Genomic DNA, 13,493 nt, shown 5'->3' on the forward strand with positions numbered 1-13,493 from the left:
ATAGCAGCGTACCCCATATCAGCGTACCCCATAGCAGCGTTCCCCATAGCAGCAGATTCCCCATAGCAGCGTACCCCATAGCAGCATACCCCATAGCAGCATACCCCATAGCAGCAGATTCCCCATAGCAGCGTTCCCCATAGCAGCGTACCCCATATCAGCGTACCCCATAGCAGCGTACCCCATAGCAGCAGATTCCCCATAGCAGCATACCCCATAGCAGCATACCCCATAGCAGCAAATTCCCCATAGCAGCATACCCCATAGCAGCAGATTCCCCATAGCAGCGTACCCCATAGCAGCATTCCCCATAGCAGCATACCCCATAGCAGCAGATTCCCCATAGCAGCGTACCCCATAGCAGCATACCCCATAGCAGCAGATTCCCCGTAGCAGCATACCCCATAGCAGCATACCCCATAGCAGCAGATTCCCCATAGCAGCATACCCCATAGCAGCATACCCCATAGCAGCAGATTCCCCATAGCAGCATACCCCATAGCAGCATACCCCATAGCAGCAGATTCCCCATAGCAGCATACCCCATAGCAGTATACCCCATAGCAGCAGATTCCCCATAGCAGCATACCCCATAGCAGCATACCCCATAGCAGCAGATTCCCCATAGCAGCATACCCCATAGCAGCAGATTCCCCATAGCAGCATACCCCATAGCAGCAGATTCCCCATTGCAGCATACCCCATAGCAGCAGATTCCCCTTAGCAGCATACCCCATAGCAGCAGATTCCCCATAGCAGCATACCCCATAGCAGCAGATTCCCCATAGCAGCATACCCCATAGCAGCAGATTCCCCATAGCAGCATACCCCATAGCAGCAGATTCCCCATAGCAGCATACACCATAGCAGCAGATTCCCCATAGCAGCAAACCCCATAGCAGCATACCCCATAGCAGCATACCCCATAGCAGCATACCGCCATAGCTGCTGCCCTGCGACCCCATAACCGCCCCCCGCTCCCTTCCTCCCCCTGCTGCCCTGCTGCCGCTGCCACTCGTTATGTACGGCCAGCGCCGCCTATGCGTGATGCTGACGGGACGGCCGGGGTTGGTGCCTTGTTTATTATATACCTACAGGGCTTCCGTAGCCCTGTAGTACAAACCAGAATAGCACGTGACCGCGGCTGCCTCCGACAGTCAAAGTCGGAACGCAGCCCCGGCAGAAGCCCCTGAGCTGCATACTGGTCCAACTCCTCCACAGCCGATTGCAAGGAGGAGGTGGGCGGCCCATGATGCTTGCTAATAGAGCAGCTCGGGGGGCACATGGCACCCTGCCCCCCGGCCCAGTCCGCCACTGGCGCCCGTCGCTATCCGGGTCTCGCGCATGCGCACAACGGAGCCGGCTCCGTCGTGCACTTGCCCAGTGGGCCACCATCGACCCGGTTGCGCGCTCAGCGCTTGCGACCGGGTCTGAATCATGCCCAGAGTCCCATACAGGTATAAGTGTGTTTGGTAAGTAATACACATGGTCAGGTATGTCAGATGAACGATTTAACGATTGAACGATTGCACTATTGAACAATTTTGCAAACGATTTGAACGACTGCACAATTGCACGATTAAACGATTTTGCAAACGATTGAACAATTGAATGATTTTTAACTGCATTAAAATGACTGAAATCGACCAAATCTGACTTCAATGACATCAGATGTCAGATATCGTTCATCGTTGAAGGCTCAGATGTCAGATTTTCCTTCAGATATGAACGATTGAATGATTTTTACAATCGCTATCATTCAGATCTGAAGGAAAATCTGACCGTGTGTATGCACCATTAAACTAGATTGAGTACCGGACTCGGTGGTCACGGCCGCGGCTCGATGTGTGTGGCCATAGCCAGGGAGCTGATATATGCAGAAGTGTCTTTTCACCTGGTTTGTATCTGTGCTGAGAGGTGGGTCCTGTTGCGGTAGTTATATCTCAAAGACCAATGCACATGGGTGCGTCCGCTCTCCCAGCTTGAGCGGCGGGTGCTGATTACTGGGTCCCGGTGATAACAAAGTCCCAAGCTCTGAGATCCACGCCCGGACATTAGTATTCCAATGTGCTAGCGGGAACCGGCAAGGTTCAATCGGCAGACCTTCAGTGCTAGAAGGTAAAAGTTTCATCAGTACTTTAGGTGTACAGGTGTGCAAGCTTACTCTGAGGACACCTTTAACACGTGTCTTTCTCACTGAGATTTTCTTCAGAAGGACCTGTATGAATCTCATTAAAGATCCAAAAAATGTTTGGAGGTTCTATTAAGCGACTTGGACTAAGGGGTCAATCCTATTAGGTGCACATGGCACTTTCTAAATTTCCATGGTGGGATTGAAACAATTGAATTCATTTTAAAGTTGCAATCTGCCTCATATTGGAATATATAGCAGATACTATTCATATCTTGTGCAGGGATTTGGACATTTGCTATTACCCCCTCTATTTTTCAATTTATATATTGTTTTCAGTATGCAGAATAGGACTGATATATTTTTATGGTTTTTTTTATACATTGTGATTGTCATCATATACGGTAGTTATTCATTGAGATGAATACATCTAATTATTGTTATTTTAATTGAAATAAATACATTGTTATATTTCTACAATATACTTGCATCTCTTGGGTTCGGTATAGACTATTGGGCGCTATGAATTACAATGAGTGCGTTTGAGAATGCAGCCACACTCAGTGACACGCCCGTGGTGGGATGCAGTAGAATCTTAGACAACTAAATGTTGATCGTCATAATATAGAGATGGACAAAACTTAGACAACCAAAAAGTCGACATAGAAATAAGGTTATTGGGGTCATAAGGTCAGACCCCGTCACCAACATTTAGAAAAGACAAAATTATTAGCATAATCCCCAGATTGATATGAGGGAGCTCCCTGAAGTATAACAGTACAGCAAAAAAGGAGGAAATAGAAAGGTGCTTCTTTATGTATCCAGTACACTATAGGCAAACTAAGATGCAACATTCAGGAGAAAATACTCAATCTAAGTAAAAGAGCAAAATACAGAGATTCAATACGAGTGACTCCACCATGCCTCATATTACGCAGTGTTTTACTTAATCTGTGTCTTTCTATATACCTTTACAAAACTACTAACCGGAAGAACCTAGAACACTATAAGTTAATTTGTATGTGACTACTGTAAGACGCAAAGCCTTCCAGGTCTCATCCTGACTGCCTGCTCCATTCTCCTCACTCTCTGTCTGTCCCCTCTGTATCACCTCTATCTATCTCCCACTACAATCTAGATCAGCAGTTCTCAAACTGTGGGTCGTGACCCCAAAGTGGGTTGCGGCCATCTCTGCTTGGGGTCGCGACTCACATGGGGTCAGGTTGATGACTCCTCTGATCTCTCAGCCAGTGATCTGAGGAGAATGAAACCAGTTGGTCTGTTATTTAAGACTCCTCGGATCACTGGCTGAGAGATCTAAGGTGTCATCAGGCAGCCCCGCCCCCACCCCAGTGCTCAGCGTCTCCTGTCCTTCTGCTCAGCAGCAGAAACTGACACACAGGCAGCAAGCCTCAGCAGCAGACAGACCCAGAGGAGCCAGCTGCCGGACTCTCTCTGTAGTCTGTGCATATGTTCTTCAGTAAGTGCAGCCTGGGGGACCATTGCTGCCAGGGTGGGGGGACACAGAATGTGTGAAGATTGCTGTGGAGGGGGAAGAAACATCAGCAGGGAAGCATGAGGAATGAGGGGAGTGCTGAGCACAGAACCCATGGGGCAACAAGTGAGCACATAGTGTGGGAACTGGAGGGGGGAAACAGAAAATAAACTAATTTATTAAAAACCCACTGCTTCCCCACTGCCATCCACCACCTCCCCCCTGAAACGCACTGCCCCCTCTGTCTATCTCACTTACTGCCTCCCTGTCACCCAATCACCCCCTGCCACCCTCTGTCTCCCCCTGTCACCCACTGCCTTCTATGTTACCCTTAGCCCCCCCCCCCCCCGCTGCCTCCCAGTCACCCACTGTCTTTCCTGCCATCCTCTGGCTCTCTCTGCCACTCTTTGCTGCTCCTTGCCACCCACTGCCTCTCTCTGTCACCACTTCCTCCCCTGTCACCCACTGCTTCTTGCTGCCTTCCACTGCCTCCTCCTGCAACCCACTCCCATTTCCTGTCATCCACTGCTTCTCCCTGCCACCCACTGTTCCTCCCTATTACCTACTGCCTCCTACATCACCTATTGCCTCTGTCTCACCCTCTGACACTATCTGCCTCCCTCATCACCCTCTGGTTCTCCCTGTTACCCACTGCTTCCTATGTCACCCTTTGCCTCCCACTGCCTCCCCAGTCACCCACTGTCTCCCCTGCCACCCTATGCCTCTCCCTGCCACCCTATGCTGCTTCTTGCCAGCCACTGCCACTCCCTGCCTCTCCATCACCTTCCGACACACTGCCTCCCCATCACCTACAGCTTCTCCCTATTAGCCCATGCCTCCTACATCACCTATTGCCTCCCCAGTCACCCTCTGCCTCCTCTGACAGAGCCGTAACTAGACTTTTTGGTGCCCTGTGCCAGAAAGAGCATTGGCGCCCCCCTCATTTTTCATAGGTACATAATACACCCCAAAAAGAGGAATTGCGACATGGGGAAGGGCCAGGGAAGAGATAGGGGAGGCCAGGAGATGCTGGGGATGAAATAAGAGGAAACTGCGAGTAAGAATAATAATAAACAGATATTTGACTGGTCCAAACAGCGCCTGCCCTGCCCTGTGGTGCCCTGTGCGATGGCACCGGCCACACTATCCTAGCTACGGCCCTGTCTCCTCCTCCTGTCACTCTCTGCCTCACCTTGCAGGGACAGGGGCTTTGAAAATAGCTTGTCCCTGCAATGTGTAAAAAATTAAATGATTGCATAATCGGACACCTCACAGTTTTGTGTCTAAATAGTGCTACTGTGCATGAGTGGTCTGCTGACCACACGTGTGGCAGTCATTCTGCAGTAACATGCTGGGGTCCTGTAATAATTTTTATTGTTAGACGGGGTCTCAGAGCAAAAAAGTTTGAGAACCCCTGATCTAGATTGTAAACTCACATGAGCAGGGCCCTCTTCCCTAATGTGCTTCTCCTTCCCCCACCTATCCCCACTGCCTACAATGGCCCCAAACCTGCTTATTTGGTTCCTATAGGGGAGATGTATCAAGCCTTGGAGAAAGATAAAGTGGAGAGAGATGAATTACTCACCAATCAGCTCCTAACTGTGACTTTACAGGCTGTATTTGAAAATAAATTACAATTAGGAGCTGATTGTCTGGTACTTTATACAGTATCTGTCAAAGCTTTGATAAATATCTCCCTTTAACTCGTAATGCAGCAATGCTCTGTACTGTAAAGCTGAGTATACACTGATATGATGGTTTGCGTTGTGTACCACTCAGATAGTAGTGGTCTGTGCATGCACAGGACCTGTACAGCTCATGGGCAGTATGAATCCTGCAACATCGGACTGTGGGCCTGATTAAGACCCGCTCGTGAGCGCTATGCACTCACAAGTGGGTCGATGGTGGCCCAGAGCGCATGCGCATGACGGACCCGGCTCTGTCGTGTGCATGCGCGAGACACGGATAGCGATGGGCAAACCGTCGCTCCGGGTCTCGTACCAAAGGGGGCGTGCTGTCGAAGTAGAGTGACAGCACGCCCCCTTTGGTGGGCGGGCCGGGGGAGTGGCTGCCCAAACAGAGGCGTTCCCATGTGAATGCCTCCGTTTGGGGGTGGCCCCACTGACATCAAAAGTGATGTCAGTGGGAGAGATTTCGGCTCTGTGAGAGACGAAATCTCTCTGGGGCTTGCGGCAACGAGACCCTTCCACAAGGGTCTCGTTGCAAGCCCGATGGTCGCGATGGTCTTGACCATCGCGACCTTCTTCCTGGCTGCTCGCTATAGCTGTGGGTGGTCACCCACAGCTATGTGAGTGGCCAGGAGGCCGCTCTAAAAAACAAGAAGGCCGGCCCTAATTAAGAGCATCCGGCTCTGAATCAGGGCCTGTGATTGATATGCTACTGCCATTTAGGGGATGGGGAGTGCTGCTGGCATTTCCAGAAAATGGGGCATCTCAGCCCCCTGAATGCTGAGACCAGTGTCTGCATCTTCCAATGCATATTTATTGCTCTTGCAAGCAGGCATTAGTTGCTCATTGTGAGCAAGCATAGGCTTATTCCAATGGCCAATACTACAAACATCATGATTGATGGTTGCCATGATGATCTAATGCTACAGTGAGATACATAGTGTAACCTCCTTCTATGTGGCCTCCTTGACTCACAACTCTTTCTACTCCAATCTGTCCTCACTGATGCTGCTCGGCTCATCTTCCGCTACAAACATTCTACATTTGCCTCCCCTCTCCTACAAGCCCTGCACTGGTTCCTCCCTTTCCTTCAGAACCCAATTCAAGGTTCTTACACTCAGTGCTGTATCAGGACGGCAGTGTGCCCTGTGCTGCACTGCCGCCCCTCTCACTTCCCCACGCCCTCTCCTCCCCCTGAGCGCTTACCTTTTCCTCTGGGAGGTGGGTGGAGGGGGCGGGGATCTTCGTCAGCATTGCTGGTGTGCCGCGCAACACTGCAGGAGGTCTCTTCCTCTAGACCTCTCCGGAGCCAGGCAGTTTGTGGCCAGGTCCACTAGAGGATTCCACATCACCCTCCCTATGGCCCTGCTTACACTCACTTACAAAGCCCTCGCAACAGTGGCGTAAATTCATCCCAGTTGTACAGCAAATTTAAAATGGGGATTGTGGGAGATAACTGTAGAATATACAAACTCCACAAACTCCATAGTGGGAATCAAACCCATGACCTCATAGCTGTGAGGCAGTAATGCTAACTAGGGTTGTAACTAGGGCAGTGCGACCAGTGCCGTGGCACAGGGCACCGCAGGGCAGGGGGCGATGTTTGGGTCTTTCAGTTTTCCTGTTTACCGTGTTTCCCCGATAATAAGACACTGTCTTATTTTTATTTTTTTTGGTCCAAAAAACTCCATAGGGCTTATTTTCGGGGTAGGGCTTATTTTAAATAACATTGACAGCAATTTCAATAATTCAATACAATTCTTTACTTACCTTTATTTTTTTTCCTCTTTTTCTCTCCTCTCCTCCGCTGCTGTAAATGACGCTGCCACGCAGGCCAACTGCCACGCACTCACTGTGAGAGAGTGAGACGCTGCAGCTGTGATTGGATGCCACTGTTAAATCTTTAACAGCGGCATCCATTTCATGTGGGGGGCGTTGCTGGGGGCATTTTAGTGTAGTGCAGGCAGGGACAAGACAAAATGGGGATTTAGTTAGGGCTTATTTTCGGGGTAGGGCTTATTTTGGACCGCTTTCCAAAAGTAAGGGTAGGGCTTATTTTCAGGGTAGGTCTTGTTATCGGGGAAACACGGTATTATCATTCTCACTTGTAGCCTCTGCTTTTATCCCCAGCATCTCCTGACCTCTCCTGGCCCTTCCCCATGAGGTCATAGCCCTTTTCCAGGTGCACTATCTTATGTCCCTATTTTAAAAATAGGAGAGGGTGTTCCAATGCTCTCTCTGGCACAGGGCACCAAAAAAATCTAGTTACGGCTTTGATGCTAACCATTACTCTATCCGTACTGATATATTTTTTTATGAATAGACTTAAATCCTACTGGGAACAGAAAAAATAAAACCCATACAGCAGACAATGGATAGTTTCTGATAATTAAAACCTACAATTAAATAAAAAAACATACATCTTTGCCTTTAGATAGTCAACTCATTAGGTGTCAACAGATTGTAGTGGTTTTTTATTTAAAGAATATTTATGCTCTGAGTAATAGCTTCTCCTTATAGATGTGCAGGTTCAGGGCCTGATTCAGACCTGCTCACAAGCGGGTCGATGGTGGCCCAGTGCGCATGCGCACAACGGAGCCGGCTCCGTCGTGCGCATGAGCGAGATCCGGATAGCGACGGGCACTCCGTCGCTCTGGGTCTTGTACCAAAGGGGGCGTGCTGTCAATGTTGAGTGACAGCACGCCCCCTTTGGTGGGCGGGCTGGGGGCGTGGCTGCCCAGATGGAGGCATTCCCATGGGAACGCCTACCGTCTGGGGCCGGCCCCACTGACATCACAAGTGATGTCAGTGGGAGTGCTTTCGGCTCTGTTAGAGCCGAAAGCACTCTGGGGTTTGCGGCAATGAGACCCTACCACAAGGGTCTCGTCGCAAGCCCGATGGTTGTGATGGTCTTGACCATCGCGACCATCTTCCTGGCCGCTTGCTATAGCTGTGGGTGGTCACCCACAGCTCTGCGAGTGGCCTGGAGGCCGCTCTAAAAAACCAGAGGGCCAGCCCTGATTCAGAGCGAGCGCTCTGTCAGAGTGTCCATCTCTGAATCAGGCCCTCAGTTCGCAGAGAACCGATAACAACCAAATTTAGACATTCCAAGGATCTTCCCGCGGTTCACAACTTGGATTTAAAAATCTAATTTGGGTTTTGGATTGCATGTAAACATGTCCAAATTACACGATTTTAGCTGTTTTTTATTTACATAGGTTTTTTTTTTAAGTACAGATCCAAAATCAAATGACGGAGATGAACCAGATTCAAAACTAAAACACAGTGGTCAGCGCACATCTATACTTATTTTACATTCACAAGAGCATTTTCAACAACTTCACGTGATGGTAGTTTTCCCCAATTACACATATAGCACAGAGAGATTAAAAGGGTTACATTTAAGGGTAAATTTACCAAAGTGAGAATTTTTAGAAGTGAGTTTTAGAAGAGATGTTGCCCATAGCAACCAATCAGATTCTAGCTATTATCTGCTAGAAGGTGCTAGGTAAATGTTAAGAAGAATCTGATTGGTTGCTATGGGCAACATCTATTCTAAAAGTAACTTCTAAAAACTCTCACTTTGGTAAATTTACCCCTAATATAACGGAGGTTAGGAATAGAGCCGACGGCACATAAACTTCTAGTCAGGGATAGAGGGGTTAATAAAGTTAAAAATGTTTGTTGACAGTAGTAGGCAGATGTGATAGGACGTTAGGTTAGGGGCGGGGTGAGTGAGAGGGTGTAGTGAATCTACTGTGGAAAATCTGCCTCTTTGAATTGATCTATGACCAGGAAAGTACAGTTCTTCCTTTGCAGATCTGTCCGTTGTGAATAAACGTTCTTTATTCATCCCCACTTTATATCTTTCCCTACTTTATATCTTCACCTACTCTCTTCTCCATACTTTCCCTATACCAACACTCTCTTTTCTTATCTTCTAATTTTTTCTTCTTTCCCTTGCAATATAAGCTGTTTGGGGCAGCATGAGCCATCACCAACGTGCGCGCTCGGTACCAGCCTGTCTGTCAGACGGTGTCGGATCCGGCGCGCTTTATCCCCCCCTCTCCCATGGCCTGCCCTCCCGGCGTTCGGGAGGGTCAGGCGTGCCCTCCTTGCAGTCAGGGAGCGGGGCGGTCGCGGGCGCGCGGCCGCGGCGGTGCGCGAGAAATCAGCTGCTCTGCCTCCGCCTGCCTCTGGTTCCACTCCGGTCGCCAGTACTAGCGCGGCCGGGGACCGGGGCAGGCGGGGATCGGGAGGGGCCGAGCGTGCTACAGCGCCCGAGGGAGTCACGGGCGTGCGCTCTGGTCGTTCCCACGGGCGGCAGCGAGCAGTAACACCGCCTGTCTCTTCTCCCCCGGTGGCCGCCCAGATTGGGTCGGCCACTGTGCAGGCGGAGGGGCGTCGTAAAAGGAGGCATAAGCGTGCAGGCCGGGTGCCTGTCATGGCGCCGGCCTGCACGCATGATAGTACAAGCACAGGCGGGGGCGGAGATGAAGGGGGAGGAGCCAGCGCCTGCACTGTGACAGGCAGATTGGTCCTCCTCCTATTCTGCTCCCCTCTGTGTATAATAATAATAATAAATATAATAATAATGGTGACTCAGACATGGGTTCCCCCATGTCTGTAGCTGCCAGTTCTTCCAGACCTGCTGGTGTGGCAGCGGCACAGGCGGTCTCTACACCTGCAGGGCCTGCGTCGACAGGGAGTGTTCCCTCGTTTGACGCTGGTGCCATTGCCGGACTGCTGGTGTCTGTGGTGGGTGCATTGACGCCGCTTTTGCATCATCAGTCCGGAAACGCTGACACGGGGAGTCCTTCTGCGTCCAGACGCAGCTTGGCCCTCTGGTGCAGCAGTTAGGTAGGATTTGCGGTCTCTCCCTCGCTCCCATGCCAGCAACTCCTTCTGTTTCTTTCTCTCCCTCTGCCATCTCCCTTCCTCAGCCTAATCAGGCTGTGGGCACTGAAAATGCGCACGATGCTGCTTCAGTTTCTTCTTTTACAGACGACAGTCTGGAGGAGTTAGCAGTGGTCGCAGCTCCGACCAGAAGTGTGGCGGCTGAAGTCACAGCTGGCGCAGGGATTGGAGTCAGCAATGCCTTTGCCAGTGCTTCTGGTGAGTGTGACAGTACATCTTACTGCGGGTCTACTTCCATTTCCTCCTTCTCTTCAAGCGATAGTTCGCATAAGGCTAGGCGTAAAAGGGCAAGGAGGTCTCGTAGACACCGCTCACGTCGCCATAGGCATTCTAGCGAACGGTCCTCCGGCAGTAGTACCAGTGTAGATCGCGGAGCGGGTCCGGAGGATGTTGTACACTGCGCTAATACAGCTGTCACTCGAGGTATGCGTACCAGGGTTAAGCAGCGGATCAAAAAAGGGCGCTACGTAGATATGTTCACCCTTACAGCTACGGCGAAAAAAGCGGCTGCGACCGCAAAGGCAAAAGGGAGTATTGGTCTGGAGGCCTTTAAGTCCTACACGAATTGGCTATCTGGGTTCTGCGTGTTCTCAACTTGCTATCTTAAAACCAGGCCTTCCGAGTACCTTAATGTAATACGATACTTACACCTGATACATGGCCTATTCAAGGCCTCACGCAGTACGGCGTGGCGTCAATACGACGAAGAGTTTCGTCGAAAGCAAGATCGGGTCAAGGTCATGGAATTGGGTTGTAAAGACGTTGAGGTGTGAATGGAGGTGACACAGCCTACACGCGTCCTTGCTGATCAGTTCCCTGGGCGGCCAGTTCAACCCTCGTCCCCCTCGGCATCAAGGACAGCCAGTGGAGGGCAAAACAAGCGTAAATGTTACGCGTACAATAATGGGAATTGTACCCTCGGTAACAGGTGTCGCTTTCGACACCAGTGCCTCCGCTGCGGCGCGACACACCCCAGTAAGGACTGCTCCCGTAGTCCAGGAGGAGCTCAGGCCTCCGCTGCGACACCCTCTGGCAAACGGTCAGGGGCCGGGACTTCGAAGTAAAGCGACAACTCCCATCTGTCTGGATGCCATGGCAAAATGGTTAGACTTGTATCCTGTGCGGGACGCCGCCGCCTTTTTGAGTAAGGGTTTTGCAGAGGGGTTTTCGCTTCCAATAATACGGCCTGTCGGTTCCGGGTCCCCTAGGAATTTACGCTCGGCCTGCGATTTGCCTCACATGCTTAAGGACAAGGTTATGAAGGAGGCCGGGCTGGGTCGCATGATTGGACCTTTCCCGCAGCCTCCGATACCTGATCTTGTCCTTTCCCCGGTGGGTGTCGTCCCCAAGAAGGCCCCCGGGAGTTACCGTTTAATTCAGCACCTGTCACATCCGTCAGGCACGTCAGTTAACGACGCCATAGATGTTGAGGTCTGCCGCGTACAGTACCAGTCATTCGAATCTGCGTTAGCGTTAGTTCACGCAGCGGGTCCAGGTTCTTTCATGGCGAAAGTGGACATTGAGTCCGCCTTCAGATTGTTGCCCCTGCATCCAGAATCATTTCGCTTTATGGGGTTTCGGTTGCCGGATGGCTATTACCTGGACAAATGTCTCCCGATGGGTTGTTCGATTTCCTGCGCGTTCTTCGAGCGTTTCAGTTCCTTTCTCCATTGTTGTGTCGCGGTGGGGTCTGGGGAGACGAGCATAGCCCATTACTTGGACGACTTCTTGTGCGTGGGTCCAGCCGGTTCGCGTCGCTGCAATCGTCTCCTTTTTCATTGCAAGCACTCTTCTCGGAATTTGGAGTACCTATTGCGCACGATAAAACTGAGGGCCCAGCCACTAAGCTGGTTTTCTTGGGTATTGAAATTGATACCTTGGAGGGTCTTTGCCGGCTGCCGCCGGACAAGATTCATCGTTTGCAGGATACTATCCTCCTAGCGCTGGCAGGAGGAAAGGTAACACTTCGTCAAGGTCAGTCCCTGCTTTGGCTGTTTAACTTCGCGTGTCGAGTTATCCCGATGGGGAAGATTTTTTGTCGGAAGCTACAGAGGGCCTTGGTAGGGCTACATCAGCCGCACCATTTTCTGCGGCTGTCGTCTGAACTAAAGCTGGACCTGGCGGTTTGGGAGACATTTTTGGGCGATTTTAATGGAGTGCGCATCTGGCCTGCGGATCCTCAGCCTAATGCTTGCCTGCAGCTCTTCACGGATGCTGCTGGATCATCAGGTTTCGGATCTTTTTTGGGAGGAGATTGGTGTTTTTCAGTTTGGCCGGCGGAATGGGTGCAGGCAGGATTGACCAAGAACTTGCTCCTACTGGAGCTGTTTCCCATAGTGGTGGCATTAGAGCTATGGTGTCAGCGGTTGCGTGACCATTCCATAGTTTTTTGGTGCGATAACCTGGGGGTAGTACATGCGATCAATAACCAAAGATCGTCGTCGCTACCAGTGTTGCGGCTTCTTGCTTGGCTGGTTATGCGCGCATTGCAGTTTAACATATTGTTCACAGCTCGTCATGTGCCGGGTACTGATAATTCCATTGCAGATGCGCTCTCCAGACAGGATTGGCGGAGGTTCCGCGAATTGGCCCCGTACGCGGCATTAAAAGGTGAGCCTTGTCCATTTCATTGTTGGCAGATCATCAAACCAGAATGGAAGATCTCGCACGTCGGTCCGTGGCCCCACGGACATTGACGGCCTACCAAACATCTTGGCAACAGTGGGAGAAATTTTTGCAAGGACGGAGTTCGTCAGGTAGCTCTCGTTATACTAATATGGTTGCTTTTGTTTGTTTCTTGTTCGATTCCGGCAGGTCACGGGCTTATGTTGCCCAGAGGCTTGCTGGGATTTCATTCTTTTTGCGCCTAGCGGGGCAGAGAGACATCACTAAGGGTTTTTTAATACAAAGAGCCCTTAGGGGTTGGTCTCGAGTCAGGCCTGCCACGGATGACCAGCGTCGTCCTATTGGTCCTGATTTGTTAGCGCGGCTAGGTGAAAGTTTGATAGGCTTTTGTTCTTCGCGATTCGAGGTTCTGTTATTCCGCCTCGCTTTTGCGATGGCCTTTCATGGGGCTTTTCGCATCAGCGAGCTGGTGGCATCTTCGCGCCGCGCTCAACCCCCTCTGCTTCGTTGTCACATTTTGCTGCGTGATACGCTGTTGTGCCGTATTCGGCGTTCCAAGACCGATCAGATGGGTAGAGGTCGCTGGGTGTCCCTGAAGTCCTGTCCTGATGACGGGATTTGTCCGGTTCACTTGGCC

Source organism: Taudactylus pleione, unplaced genomic scaffold (genome assembly GCF_031769625.1).
Source record: "Taudactylus pleione unplaced genomic scaffold, aTauple2 ptg000393l, whole genome shotgun sequence".
Lineage (NCBI taxonomy): Eukaryota > Metazoa > Chordata > Amphibia > Anura > Myobatrachidae > Taudactylus > Taudactylus pleione.